The sequence below is a fragment of the Bombus flavifrons genome, chromosome 8, assembly GCF_040668555.2.
Source record: "Bombus flavifrons isolate JBK064 chromosome 8, iyBomFlav1_principal, whole genome shotgun sequence".
NCBI classification, from domain to species: domain Eukaryota; kingdom Metazoa; phylum Arthropoda; class Insecta; order Hymenoptera; family Apidae; genus Bombus; species Bombus flavifrons.
In genome coordinates, this window is record NC_138449.1 from 15,042,130 (window position 1) to 15,058,492 (window position 16,363).

A 16,363-nucleotide genomic window follows, 5' to 3' on the forward strand; every position below is an offset into this window, starting at 1 on the left:
AATCGATTTCCCTGGAAAGTGAATTTCATCCAAGATATCGCGTACGTGAAACTTTAAGATTTTTCTTTCATCTATACGCGTGCGTATATTTAAGCAAATTTTATCGGCGAAGACTTCTCCGTTTATTATCTTTACCTTTTACTGTAAAAATATTCGAGTGAAAATTAGAAGAATCGATGAAATTCGACTGTGATCTACGCTCCACAAGATGTATAATTGTCCGACGATATCGAGGGATCGTTCCCAATTACGTAGTCGACGACGTATCCCTCGCTTTCCCTGTATACAGGTATCTGCATTTTTATTTCTCTCACGTGCAGACTTTACTCTATGCAAAAAGTCTTTGACGTCGCTAACGGGCGAAGTTTAATATTAGTATTCCAAAGCGGTGCCACGGAAGACGAGGCTCTGTGATCATCGAAAAGGAACTTCCTATCCCCCTCCACGGGACAATCTCGCGTTACAGGATTTTTCTTTGCAGCCTGGTCCGGCTTGAAGATCGAACGAATTCGACCAACCACCTTCTTTCCAGTTTTTATATACAAACTGGAATTTAATATATGCAAATCGTGTCAGAAACAGGCTATGTTCTTTTTAGCTCGTTTATGATACTTGGGGTCACACACCCAAACTCTTCTGTCGTATTTAATCAAAATTAAATCATTCGCTGAACCAATCAAATTTTCTTTCGACTATTCATGAACTTATCTTGATAATTACAATTTCTACTTTTAATTTCGTTATTTTTCGAACAAAGTCCATTCTTAAACTGCGTTACGCCTATCGAACGACGTTTCTCTGATATTTAATAATCCTAAACCGTACGGTTCGTCCTCTATTTCTCAATTTGAAGTGTACTCTCGTGACGCTGATAGTCCGTGGTGTCGTCATCTTCTTCTACGCGTCCTTGTTGCGAATGCCAGATCGTCGAATAGCAGAAACGCCGACTGCGAAGGCTCGCGAATCCCGCTTAACGGATTTCCACGGTCGCTGCGGGGATTAGACTCGCATATTTCCACAAGACGCCCAAAGAACCATTAGAAAGCGGACGCCTTTCAATTCGAGCCGGTCCTGCTTCGAGAATTTAGAGGACGCTTCCGTGTTACACGGGAATATTTACTTTTATGTGAAATTTTATTCGCTGAAATTGTCCCACACGCGAGATGCAAGGAAAAATATTTGCTTTCGGTAGAATCGCGATCCAATTTCTAAACTTCGAAGAAACGACACATTCCTGTCGATGATGCTGCTTTTATTTGGACAACTAAATTTGCTTGTTCTACTGATAAATTCTGTTGGAAGATGTAGGGTTGTCTATCAGGTAGAATGGTTTCGTACTTTAATTTATATCGTAGGATTTTCTTACTTATTTAGAATGGATTAAACAGGAAACGATGGTTATTTAACGTGAACTGAATACAGTAATGTGCTATAACTAAGACAACTAAATAGTTAATTTACAACTGTCGTCATCACGGTTCCAACGCTCTCCTTCACGAGGATCACCCTCCTCGACAACGCTGACCTCGACAACGCTGACCTCGACAACACACTATGACTTCTCAGCTCACAATGACCGTTAATTCGTCTTTCTCCCTTAAGCGTCTCTTCGTCTTTTCTCATAGCCCCACCACGTACCTGTTCCGCAATGATCACGTATTTTCCGCGTAACTATTCGACTGAAGAACCAACGACACATTGACGAGCCTGTCGGCAATTAGGCTTTCTCGCAACATTGTTTATGGTCCACCCGATATTTCCTATTTGTCCACAATGTTACATTTGCTTGTTCTACTGATAAATTCTGTTGGAAGGTATAAGGTTGTCTATCAGATAGAACGGTTTCGTACTTTAATTTATTTTTTATCTGATTGATATGTTTTCGAACAGTTTCAGACTTCTCATAAACTGTCATAAAAACGCATAGAAAAATATTCTCTGCCCTATAATCGCGAAGAAGGTTATAAAAATAGTTTAAAACATACGTAAATCAATGATCTCGACGACGTAAATATTCAGAGCATTCTAAGATTATCATAGACTATCGACAGCTCTTCCTACAAATATTCGTAACGTTCCTTCAAATATTCAACGCTGTGAAATTTCAACATTTTCATTTTTAACAAGAAAATAGGTCGCTGCTGGAGAAACCTGCGAAACCAACTAATCGTAGCGTTCGACTTGCAGCAACTCGTGTGCGGTAACTCGACGCAATTCGTGGTAATTCGATCGTTATCCTCTTGGTCTGGAGCACGAGCTCGACGCGGAATGAAGCAACGTGCAATCAAACGAAGGAAGCGTCAACGTTCTGTCGCTCGCGACTTACGCTCCACGAACGCAACGAATTTATTGCGAAAACACTCGGTGAACGATCTTAGCGCTGGCAACGTGTCGCATCTTCATTGAAATCCACATGCTCGCGCTGGTTTCCGAATTTCTCCAACCAGCCGTGAGACAGGTAAACACCATGGCGGAATCATATGCGCGCAAGCTACAAGGAAGCTGGAATATTGTCTGTGTGAGGGTGCGCGTTCGTATCTGGATGCGCGAGGGTGCGCATGTATGGTAATGCATAGCCAGGCAGACCTTTGCAGTGTTAACGATGAACGCGTTCCGTATTAATCTGAATTTCAAATTCCCGCGCTATGGCACCTTCGCGCGCGGAATCGCTGACGAGGGAAAGGCACCGTGTGCTTCCTTTGTCACTGGAATTGCCGCAAAATGTTAAAATCCTTGTCGTGCGCTTGCATCACGATGTAACGTTCGCGTTGACACTCGTTTTCGGCTTTCAAAGAGCAAAATTCGCCGTTTCGTTAGCACGATATGTAGATTTTCTACCAAGTTTTTGTGCAAAGTAATTTACGCGAGAATTCCTAATTATCCCTTTGGCCTTTCTTTACTCTACATCTTCCAGACACGTGGTTGCATTCCTTCCGATTTAATTTCGATCTCTACGAGCGTGATCCGCGTTTCGTCGCATACTAGGTATCGACGTAAAAAGACGTAGATAATTGCAAACGAAAATCCCATTTAATCTGCGACGATCTATTACGTGTAATTTGATTTTAGTCTCGTTTCAATTTATTCACGTTTGAATATATAGAAAGGATGATCTTGCGATTATCGCGAAGGACAGATGTCCATAAGACGAGTCTAGCGACAATCTGAGACCCAGAATCTGATACCTGGCGATAGAACTCACAGAAAGAAACATAATACAATATCGATACCATAGAAACCCTAACAAGTCAGACTAAATCCAATCTCGTAGGGTCACTCTTATCGAATCCTAATTTCCAAAAGTATTTGCTCCATTCGATCGATATTCCAGAAACATATCCTCTCTTCTTCTATCCAGCTACCCGACAACCTGCTATCGGTAAACCTACTTCGCGAACCTAAATAAATACCACCTTATCTCTCGATACACGTAAGCTTACCATGTGGTCTGGTAAGTTTCAACGTCCCTCGATTTTTTCTTTATCCAGACGAGATCATTCGAAACCGCCGGAAAAGTCAGACTCGGGCCATAAGCTTGTCCGAGGGAGCGTAGGAAACAAAACGGCGGACTAGATGTCCAAGTAACATCCAATTTCCCGGAATCCTTTCTCGCGGTTACGGCCGATGTAAATCGTCGTTCGCCGTGAACCGAAACGACCGGCACGAGTTACGACGAAGGGTTACTTTCCTCGGCTAGTCTTTCGATGTAGCTGCCTTAGATCGTTGCTCGTTCGCAAGAACCTCGGACGTAACGACGGGTTTAACCGGCGACACCACGATGACAACGGTGTTTCTTGGCAATCGCGTGCGTGCAGACAGTTTCTTTACGACGGTTTACGTTCAGTCGTTTCGAAGACCTGTTCGGCGAACAGCACGTAGAGAGAAGATTTTCTTGAAGAACTATCTAAGTTTACATTTAGCTCACTGGTGTAAATGGTAAGCGTAAAATTGTCGAGCACCGAGTGTTTCTGCAAGGTTATCTTTTAAATTCCGCAACAGGCTCTAGTGGAATATCGCGTACTCTGCCTGTTTTATTTTAGTTATTTCGTAAGAAATATTCGTATGCGATTTTCTGTTAGTAGCTCGGTAATAGCGCTGTACTAACTAACTACTGAACTAAATCGTTCGATTACGTAAATTTGATCTTCGTTTACTTTTATCGTTTACGTTCGCTCTTTTACACTCGCGTTAACGACATTTTGTATAGATGCAATACCGGAGAATTAAATCAGAGGAATAAGGTACGATAATAGTAAATGTTGGAATACAACGATATTACTCGCATACAGATGAGGTGATTGATCGAACGGATTCTTCCCTTCGTTGTCCAGCGATATCCCCACTGGCGTGCGTTCGTGAGATGTACCGCGGAGGCTAGCGCGTGCATGCTGTTTCGAGAATTCGGCGGAAGAAGCATAAAGATATAGATGGAACATTGGGCACGTCGAGAAACTACTAGAAGGTTCTGTGGCACATGTGACGCCACATAGACATCTACACAGGTCACGCTCATTATTGCATAGAGAGTGGGGTTCAAAATCTTTTCAAGGGCCATGGGTCACTAAGCCAGTCAGTCTGAAAATAACTAGCCATCTGTCTACATTCCACAACACACTTATAATTCATGTAATAATCGTTTAATAAATATCACATTATATTATTTTAACACAAACATTGTGTCTTCCACAGATTATTAATCTTAATTCCAAGATTAAATTCTAACAGTAAAATACAGCGAATTGCAAATAAAGAAAAAATATACTGAGAAACTAAATGATCTAGAGATTCGACGAACTGTAAGAATCTTAAAGAAGAAACATTAAGAATTGGAAATCGGAGGAAAAGATGTTTCTATAAGGTAGAGGAAACTGCGATTAACGTCCAAAGCATCGAGTTTCAACTACACTGACATCAACAGAGAACTCTATCGAGTAAGTTTGCTTGCAACCGAAGAATTAAAGCTAAAGCAAATTTAAATGAAATCAAAGTCGAAGCAAATGGAAGAAAATGAAGGCGTTAGAAGGGGAGAAATTCAGCGTTCGCCGTTCAATTTTCGATGCTCAAAGCCACTGTTTGTAAGAACGGTCAGCCACGGACGGTAAATGCCGTGTCGTAAGTCCAGGATTACGATGATACGCGCTAAAAGCGAAAACATTCACGCGGAACGAAACAGGTCGTGGCTTTGAAGCACAATCGCGTCTCGACGTTATAACGTTTCACGCTTTTGTCCTGGAAATCGCGAAACGCGACTTTACGCTTCTGCGGAGTAGCGTAACGAGTACGAAGTAGCAGTTTGAAATTGTTAGACAATTTTTAGCTGTCATTCCACCTAGGAAACGCTTAAGATTCTCGTACGATCGCTTTTGTTCACCGAACGAATAAAGATTAAGCTAATCTCTTTTATGGTAACAGAAACGTTTATCAGTGTTCCGTAAATTAGAGATATTTTAACGAGAGAGAAAGTTTGCCGACGTTCCGTATATTACTTGAAATTTATTTATATCGAGAGAGATATTTGCTAGCGTTTAATAATTTCGAAGAATTTAAGCCCGTGTTTTATAAATTATAGAAATTTGTTTAATAATGACGGAACTTTGTTACTAAATTAAAAGCAAGTTGAAAAATACGATTTGGAATTCACATTACCTTTAGAGAACGACGTGAAATATTCTCAAGAAAGCTCGAGTTTCCGAAGTATCTGTTTTATTGAAATTTCTCAGTTTGGAAGTTCTAAAAGGGAACATTTGCTTTCTCTGATCTTGTCAAAAGGTTAAATGAAGCGTATAATTAAGCAAAAGGCAATGGCGAATGTTTTACCGGAGGAAAATGTTTCTTAAACAATGTCCAGAGATCTGTAAGGAAACTTTGCTCCTCCAGGCATTTGCTTGATAGAAACGGACACTTCTTCCTGCAGAGTTAATTACCTAGATTTATAAACTTGATGGCCCTAGAAAGATGCGGATACTAAAAGTTTCGCGACTCTTTTGTCTTTCCTCGAGAGCATGCTAGTTAGCGTCGTTGAAAAAAAGAGGTGATTTAAAGAAGCACTTAATCAAAGCCGGAAAAACAAATTTTCAGGCTTTTCTCGATCTACGTGTAACATAGACAAAAACGAAGACCCGCGAAGCTCCTTAGCAGTCAACTTCTCAGTTAACTTCCAGTCTTAAGCCAATCAACTTAAAGTCTAATTAATTTCCTGTCCAGGCTTCGACGTTCGTATTCTTCCACTGGTTTTTCGCAAAGAGTTCGATATTTTTCAAATCTCTAAACATACGTTTCTCGCTATTTTACGCACAAATTACTATACACGGTAACGTCGTTTGTTTAAAGAGGCGTGTGTACTAACAGACTAATGGCGTAACTTTTACAATACACGTTTCTGCCAATCGTAGATACGGGAAATATAAACTTGTTTTTCCGGCTGCCGATCTTGCTCTCTTTCGTTCCACTCGTTATCTCTCCAAGAAATCCTATCGAATACGACGATAATAACGATACGAATTACGTAACGATTAAACATCAAACGGACATTAAACCGTATTCCAGGCTGCTCGACGACTTATTAATAACCTGAACAGATCGATCAAGCTTTTTTTTTCCTGGAGATGACCGGTTATTTATGCTCGGTCGCCGGCAAACGTTTTTTCCGCATGAACTGGCCCACGGCGAGCAAGCAGAGCTTGATATACGCATGCCGCGTCGGTTTCCATCTCTTCTGTCCGCTTATTTCGTTGTATCGTCGCGTAACGTTGTATCAGTTCCACCGCTTCCTTCCTGTTTGCTCGTTTCCCTTTTTCCTTCGGACGATGTCGAACTATCGCGCTCGCTTTTTCCCACATTTTCCCCGGTTTTCCATCGACCACCCTTTGCCACCGGCGTCCCTTCGTTCGTCTGTAACCTCGCCAGCTCCCTGAACCAGTAGTTGCGTAATTTTCAACGCCGGAAGAGCTAGCGTACGCGCGAAATGAACGACTGTCCTCGATGCGGCGACCGTACGTCCAAGCAATACTCTGACGATCTTCTTTCCCAACCCGTTGCTCTTCCCGTGCTCCGTTTCTACCGCTCGTTCGTTCGTTCGTTCGTTCGTTCGCATGTGCCTTTCTTCCTTCTGATCAGCCCATTCGGAAATTGAAACGACGCGATGTAAACTCGCTCGAGGCGAACTGCCCGTTACTGTATCGTCCCAGAAACGTTGAAAGGTTCGCTTGCTTGCTACTCTTTGATTTCCGCTACTTTTATATCCCCCCCTCCTCTCCCCCTTTCCTCTTTCCTCTTTTCTTTCTGTCTGTTTTCCTTTTTTCTCGCAACTATTTCATTAGTCGATTAATTGAAACGCAACTGTGCTATGCTTTCCAAAGGTAGATGGCCCGAGGCGGTGTTCTACGGTCACAATCGTCGGAACGTTTCTGAAAGCAATTGAAAATCCAATCCGTTTGATCCGGTACAAGGTCGATGGCGCACGCAGGAAATATTGCGACACTTGCGAAACGCGCTCGGACAATTTGATTTCCTGCAAGGTACTTGGGTAGAAAACATTACCCAACCCCTCCTGATGTTTTATTGGCCACAAAAACTTGCTCAAAGCTACCCGATGAGATTTAACTGCGAAAGTCCGTCGGCGTTGTTCCTCTTTAAACGCAATTTGTTTCGAGGCAAGGAGTCCGGAACTAACTAACTGTGGTTTTTACCATCCTTGCCTGGTACCGTGGCTGAACATAAGTACCCTTCCTCTCCCTTTCTCAGCCGATGAACTGCCGATGAGAAAACGTCTTTCGTTGGAATCGCGTTGTGCCAGTTACCCCGCCGACGCGATCTTCCTTTTCTCGAACTTTCCAATTTCTCTCGACATTTTCAGTTTCCTGTTCTTCCGTATCTTCGCTTTCAACGATTCGTGCCCGCGCTCTTCCAAACTCTTCTTTTCCCATACTTTCTTCGTTTCTATCTTCATCTACGTACGACCTCTTTCTCACATACTTGGTATATTTAAGCGAAAATAACAGTTAATCGCCATTATTTAACAAGCCATAGACAGTCCAAATATACCTGGTTCACAGTCTGTATACTTAAGCTGTAATTACTCGCACGTAATTCATCCGTATCTCTACATCGACTGAAAAAACCTGTTACAACGTAACCGTGCCAGTTCCACGCTCGAAGCTTCAAGCGGAATCCACCTAAAATCCATCGCAAGCGTTTAGCTTTCATGTTATCGGGTCGAAGAAACCGTCACCTGTGTCCCATTAAGTTCGTCCGTTTAATCTCTGCCAGCAGGATGATACACCGTGTCGTTTCTCAAACGAGTTCCTCGATATAAAATCAGCGGCCTGTGTCTTTTTCACAAACGCATCGCCTCGACAAAACTGCTTGTGTACCTTTGGTATCGACGGAAGATCGATCGCGTAGCGCCTCGTGGCGGAAACACGTGCAGCCCCCTGCCACTTTGGGTAACAGTTCGAAAGAAGCAGCGTGAGCTGCGGGATGAAAAATTCTCATAAAGCTTCATGAATATTTCAAGGATTCGCATAAACGAGCAATTAGGCTGAATTAGAGGCCCCCAGGGTAATATCGCTTTTCATCCGGTGCGGTGATCCTCTTCAGGGATTAATCGTTTTTCGATAGTCTTATATCCCCGCTGGCCCACGCCAATGGATTTCAACCTTTTTCCACGAAACGCTGCTCTTTTTTCTGCCTTTCGCCGCGCCCTCTCTGCCGCTCCTTCTCTCTTCCTATATTTTTCCGTTTCTGTCTTTCTCGCTTGCGCCGCGCTCTATGAATTATACAACGCGGTCTATCCTTTGAATCGTTCCACCGACACGGCGAACGCCGTTCCATTTCTACCCTTGTCTACCTTTGTGCGTGTATGGCTGTGCGTTCGTGTACGTATATCTGTCTCGTTCCAGCTGAATCACGCCTTCTCTGGACTCTGTCGACGAGCCGGTTAATTATCGCGACGTTTCGAGAAGCTATTTCCACGGCAACCGGGTGCACCCGGTGGAGGCAAACGTGATCGCGGCAGACCCGTTCGTTGATTATCCCGTGACAGTCTCGCAAATCACGTGAAGCATTCGCACGCGTCACGAACCCGCCACGAGTACCGATGTTATCTTCTAATTAGGCCGCGATTTGCTTTGTGCCAATTGCTGAATTGCTGAACTCGCTTCGCTTCTATCTCTTCCAATCTGCTTGCCCATTTATCCTTTCCACTCTCTCGATCGTTTCTTCTTTCATTCTCGAGCTTCTCTTTCTTCTTTCCATTCCCTTCGTTTCATCCAAGTTCTACTTTCTGTCTCTTTTATACCGCAACGACTCGTCCGCGTTTGTCATCGGAGGAATGTACCAACCAAGTAAATTCTTTATTCTGTAAATGCATTTTCTAACTCGACGTATCTCGATACCTGAGACACGCGTCTGCCAAGATAATCTCATTTACGAGCATTGTTCGCCGCTCGGAAAATGGCACGTGATGCAGTACGACCTTATTCGTACACGTGAAACGTTTCGAACAGTACGAGTATCTTTTCACGATTGTACATAACCGTTAGATATATAAGAAATTCTCTGTTCCACTTTCCCACATATTCCAACGACTCTAAAACCTTCCTGTTCCTTTTTTATTTCGTCTCCGTTCTATTTGCCAAAGGACACCAGTTAACCGACTGATTTTAATCCCAGCTCTTGTACGCGCACCAGTTTCGTCGTATTTGACTAACACAGATACAGGGAAAACTCGAGTCTAAATTATGGCGACCGTCCTGCCGCACGGACCGCCCGAAACCGAAAGTAAGTTGCAAATTTGTGAAACAGCGGCGCGCCTCCTTCGTTCGACTCCGACCGACCCGGCTGTATAATATCGTCGCCGTTTCCGGTTTGTTCTGGCGAAACACGCGCCGCCCCGCCTCGATAGCGACGTTCCACCAGCCCTGATGAACGCTATATTCATCTGTATAACTTGCCTATTGAGGTCGTTTAATGAAAATTGTTACGGGGCCGCCGAATCTACGCGATGAATGCAGATGCGCCCTACGCTTGGTCGCGGGAATGTGGGTTTGTTATCGGGTGTCTGCCAGTACAGTTGACAGCAATGGAGAAACCGTCCGGGAAATCTCGTCTCCCTTTTCCTTTCGCGTCGCTCGTTTGCGGGGCAAAATCAGTGCAGTTGATCGCGAGTGAAAGAAATGTTTAACACGAGGTTATAAAAGTCAGCGGGTTTTAAAATGTAAGGAAAATGTAGATAGAAGGGAAAGTTGAAATTCGCCGATTGCTTTAGACTTTTAACGGCCGTGTCTGATCAGGAGCTGGTTCGTTCTACCGTGGTTGACGCATCGCTCGTTAGTAACAGGTATCAAATTATCCACTCCAATTATCGACATTTTTCGATAATAGCTTTAGGAAATATAATCAACGAACTAGGATTTAAGTTTCATTTACGCTTTACGTGCAAAGCAAATCCTCGACTTAAATCCTATTTTCGAATCTTTCGAGCAACTGCTTGAGAAGCGAAGTTTGCGATGTTAGTTGACAAATTGGCCCATCAAAGTATTCTCTTAATTCTCTCGCGGATATCGCGAGATCTTGCTGCTCGTTTAAATTCAAAGATTTGGAAATTTAGTTGTAAATTGCTCGCACGTCAAACGCGACGTTATCATGCAGTTGATCGTGCGAACGTGCAGGACGTTGCCGCGATACCCTATGGATTTCGGCGTTGCCGCGCGCTTGAGCAAGATTAATAGCAGCTTTATGAAGCTTACTTGATACTTGGTAATTAGGTAGAAACAGGAGAATGCTTAGCCAGGTAGCGAGGCTACCACGGTTCCCTGGGTAATACTTCGGAGAGTAACTACAAACTTCGAGATCGAGAAACTGCACGAACTCACGATTACAATTTACTACTCCGTCCAAGTCACTTACGTTTGCAGGATCGGTGATTCGAATCCTCTCATCCTTAACCCAACCAAGTACTCGCCGCTTTATCGCGTTTCCGTCGATCCCTCGTCACCTCGCCATTTCATATTTCCCGCGTCTTATACGTACCAGGAACGTCGTGTTTGTTTTTTCAGGGCGCGGAAGAATATCGCATCGCATCGTGTGCGTCGTACGTGTGCCTTTTACTTTGAGAGGAAGATAAAGGCTCGGAGAGATTTGCAGACACGTACGAGAAATAGCTAGTTTGCGAACTACTTAAAGAACTAAAGCTTCGCAAGCTCGAGGACGAAGAAACGTGATTTTTTCGTGAATTCTCCTTTGTAAAATTGTTGTTTTGCAAAATTGTTACATCGCCATATAATTAAATCTTTCTCGCTTCTCGGGAACGAAGCTTAATCCGCTATTTATTCCGCCACAAAGTTTCAGCTTTGGCAAACCTCGTCCAAAACATCGTTCTGATAAAATTTCTTATCGTCGTTTTTGCCGTGGTCCTCGAACATCGCGAAGTCTCTCCGATAAAACCACTAGCAAGCCTCTCCTTTTCCCCTTTACTACTATCATAACCTTTTACCTAATTAAACCGTAACGTGACTAACCACCCGTAAACTGTCGGACGTCATTTTCATCCGTGCCACATTCCGGCCCTTAAAACAGGCGGGACCGTGGCAACGTTTTAACCATGAAGTACCTTGCGAAACATTCCAGTCCGCTCGCATGTTCTATTAATTCTCGCCGGACCCTCGCGTTTCCTCGCGAAACGAGTAGTTCGAAATGAAGTTCCATGCACACTGGACAAAGTGGCAACGCTCGGGACACTGGGCGCATCCGTAACAATCGGCCAACGTTTCCAGCCAAGCACGCGTTTCAGACGCTTACATCTCCGGCACGATGACCGGTGATCCAATATAGCGGAACTTAAACTTGTTTACGAGACGAATACTGCGAGCCGTCATCGCGTTCCTTGTTTCACAGAAAGCGACGAAAATGCATTCCTTTCACAGAATCACCCGGCTACACGTAATTACTCGCTTCTTGTTCGAGACGCTCTCGAAATGAAAATTGAACGACCTAAGGCGATGAATTTAGAGTGTAAAAGCGTATTCTTGGTTCTATTTTCATTTTTGCTCCGTCCTAAGATAGAACGAGCCGAAGAAATATTCGTATCTTCGTGAAATTAGAACACAGTTAATGGCGTTCTTCGAATTCATCGATATGGAAAATATTCTTGCAAGTCTTCGTCGATAGAGATCTGCGACTTTTCACAGGTTATTTTCCAAAACGTGTGACGGAATCGGTATTTCATTTATGAGGTTGAGAATATAGCTTACTGCAGACTGCGTCATTTTTTAATTAAATCGTCCTATATGTCACGAAATATTCTGTATAATAGAATTGTTTTCCGCTGGAATAAGTTCCATTGAAATATACACCAATATATATAAGAGACGAATGTAATGGCGAACAATTACATAATGAATGATCGAGTTAACGTGGATTTTTCTCTGATCCATTAGATATTTTACGAATGGTTATCCGGGTATCTGCAAAATTTTGTTTCATTTCGATGTCAATTATCGTCGAATATCGTTAGTTTCATCATCAACGTGTATATGTACCATATTTACGGTTCCGGATTTAGTTGTATGGAAGACCGGTAGAAAAAGAGAGTAATTTAGTTGTTATTTCTCTGCTCGCGGGTATTGCAATTTTTCAACGACGCAATGTCATTTTTCCAGAGGAATCGCTCGATCTGTGTTAACACCACATTGCGTACCTCTTTGAAACAAATTTGACGAGGCGAGGTGATTACCGGGTGTTAACCGACTGACTCACTCTCCGATTGATTGATCGATTTCCTTGTCGATAGTTCCACCATGCGGAAAACATTGGTTTTCATTTGGTCAACTTGATTGGATCGAACACATCTCCTGGATCTAAATAAACAAACAACAGCAGCTACGACAACAACGCTATAGCGCGTAAAATCGTTCTCGTATTTGTACAATTCTGTATGAAACAAATATATTACCAAAAGACAGGTATTTTTTTTTCCTAAAAATTTCATCGAAATCGATAACCATCGATTAGTACAACTTTTTGAACGTCTATTGAGCAATGTCGTTAAAAAACGGAGTAAATTCGATAGCAGTGGCAACACGTTGCATGCTTAATTCGCACGGCAATACTTCAGCATACCATACAGCAAAGCGTTCGATCATCAAAGAATCATTTAACAGCCGCGTCACGATTTTTCCTGCATAAACGAGTTTTCACGATAGTTTCCATTCGCGTATGCGAGCTTTCTGCGTTCACCGTGGTGGACGTGTGACGGCCAAATATTTGCACTCGCCTATTGTTTCGTTAATAGCGAAGTCGGTATCGTTACGTGACGATGGTCGCAAAGTTGTCAATTCTGCCACATTTTTTCGCGTTTATTCGGAAAAAATATAGGTATCCGATCGATCGGACAACTAAATATTCGCTGCATCGTTCTCGATTCCCTCGCAAATCACTATCGCGACGGAAAGAATAATAAAATTTCCATGAAACGGAATTAGTAAAAACAGCTGCTTTTACGTTATACACTGATTAAAAAGTCGACTGTAAATTCCCGGAGCTCGGGAAAAAAACGATCCCTCTTCGCAGTCGTATCATAAAACAGCGGAAGCCACAGGCAAAACAATCGGTCACGTTTGATTCGTTCCGATCCGTTCTCTCTTTTTTCCCTATTTTCATGTTGTTTCCTTTCCATTCCCTTTTTTCTTCCCTTTTTTTTCGATTTAAAATTCCAGACCAGAGGAATTCCCTTTGACCGCAACACGGTCGCTGGCAACAGCTATCTCGCGATACAAATTACAAGCGGCTGGTGGAACCGTGGTCGAACTCGTACTCGTACGTTCTTTTTCACGTTGCTTTACGCAACTCTCGCTGGAACGACTGGTGGTGTACCCTCGCAAATACCCCTTGGTGTATAGGTTTGCTTAACGGTCCGTATAAGGTTTACGAGCATTCCAACAGCCGTGGCATACGGCAGGAAAAATTTCTTTGAAGACGCTCGCCTCCTTCTTTCACCCTTTCTCGTCGAGTTCTTCGAACCGGTACAAACACCGACAGTCGGCCACCATCGGGACAACAATCTGCCGTCGTTTTCGTCTCGCGTTAATTCACGACCCGCGTAAAGGGAATTACACAGGGCACAGGGAGAAATAGAGCAGGAATTTCGCGTTCGAACGAGTCCCGGACGTGCGATTTATCGGGCACACGGCAAACGAGAGAACGATACGAGAGAGAACACGTAAGGGAACCGCTGCGAGCGTGTATTTGCGGCCTCCGTGTTTGTACACACTGGCTGTTTTAGAAATACCTGGGTCAATTCTGGGAACGTGTGACCATTATTTAATGAAGAGGTACGTTCGTTGGGGAACGTTTAATTGTTCTGTTTAAACGGCGATGTGGAATTTCGTTCGATCGAACGATATTTTCAATCTCGAAATATTTCCATCGGGTATACGCGTGTTAGGAACATCTGATCGGCCACTAGGCCGGTTTTAATTATAGCGAGACTCCGTTAGAAAAGACGTTTCGCATTCGATCTTGAAAAAGCTTCTGTTCTCGTTATCGCGATAAATAGAACGTAACCCTATCGCGTCGGCAGACATTTCCGAATACATCGTGTACTCAGACATACGGTTGCCTTTGATCCTGTCTAAAACAGGCAGACTGGTAGTTTGCGGAGGCGCTTTAAAGTTCTCATTAAGCGATCGAGGTCTGTGGGACACTTCTGTGTCTCATTGTTTGCTTTGTTTGGTGTTTACGCCACTGCGCCGAGTCTACACAGCGGCCGTGGTGGCGGCGGCGGTGGCGTTATCCCCGTTGGCGTCGAGCAAGACCCACGAGACGTACAGGGAAAACCGACAGGGACGAAGAAACGGCGGGAGCGACAAAGACGCCCGGAGGATAGCCGGAAAGAGGGACAAGGAGGACGAACGAAGATAGCAACGAAACCGGTAGAAAGAGAGAGACGCGATGAAAAGAAGTGGGGGTGGCTTTCATTAAGCTTGCATTGTCTCAGCACCGCGCTATTATAGCCGAGTGAATAACTTGGAGCCATCCGGTAGTCGGAGGCAAAGCTTCTCGCTTCTTTTTTCCTCTTTTCCTCCCTCTTTGCTACTTCCAGCCCGCATCGATGTATTTGGGATTCTCTTCTCGCCCTTTTCAACGCGATTCGTCTCCATTGCTCTTACGACCGGTTCCTCTAAACCTACCACGTCGCCTCTTCTTCCTTTCCAACCACCAATTTATCTCGCGACCTCGACACCCTTATCCTCGGCATCCTCGCGTCGGCGCGCTGCTGAAATATTAACGAACCGAACGAACAGCGCGATATAGCGCGCGACCAAACGTTCGGACGGCGCCACGGCAAGCTTTGATTTCACGCGAGAAGGCGCCAGCCTGTTCCCCGCCGTGGACGGGACGACCGTCGTCATCCATCCGACCGGACATCGAGCGCAAGAAAGACGGAGAGAAGGAAAAAATAGGGGAACGAAGCGAAATAAAGACAGGGCTGATTTTAACGAGTGCACGCGACCCGTGGGTCGTAAAATTTTCACTGTCCTATGCTGTTCGTTAATTACTCGCGGCCTCGAAACGCGCTCGCTCGCTCGCTCGCTCGTCGTTGGCTTGCTCGTTCGTTCGTCGAACGCTTTCGATTCTATCGCGTATACAACATACGTTTACGTACCTATATGTGTGTAAAGGACGCGTATGTACGTGTCCTTTATGTAGCACGCGTGCTTACGCGCATGTGTGCATCCACGTTCTGGATACGGCCCGATTCTGTCACCTAGTTCGAGGTCGGTCGTTAATGACGCGGAAGGAACGCTAGTAGCGCGCCATGGTCGTCGCCCACAAAACGGGGCGAAGGGGTAGCTCGTTCGTCAGAGGCGCAGTTCCGTTTTGCCGATTAGTAGGTTTGATGTCCGCAATGGAGCGGCTCGTTTCCTCCCCGTCGCTCGTTTCGGTTATTACGAAGTCGCGCGATTTTTGCTTTCGTTCCGCTCGATATTCCTCTTTTTGCCTCTCGGGCTTTTTGTTGTCCTTTGTCGGTCTGACCGATTTCGAGCGCCGAATCAACGAGAGACCACTGTTTGAGGAATAATCGTGGTCGGATGAAAAATTTCTCCGGTATGGAGAATTACTTTTCGCATTAAGGAGCAGTATTTTTATTATGCGAAGAATATTTAAGACGTTCTATATCGCGAGATGTATAATTCCAGAGAAGATTTAAGAGTCGAGCTTAAATATTTTCCTTATACAACGATATAAACGCTACGAATAAAATAAGCAAGCAATATCGTAACTTGGACTCGAGAGCAAATAAGGTTAACAGTTTCTCCTCGCTGTGTTACCAGCAGCGACACGAGAATCTTCATAACGCGGT

At 44.1% G+C, this 16,363-nt stretch overlaps 1 protein-coding gene across 1 annotated transcript in view; it reads left to right on the forward strand.

Annotated features, from left to right (window-relative positions):
• Positions 1-16,363, forward strand: part of tei (irregular chiasm C-roughest protein teiresias) — a 314,069-nt gene that overhangs the window by 206,763 nt on the left and 90,943 nt on the right. The gene's annotated exons all lie outside the window — the stretch shown is intronic.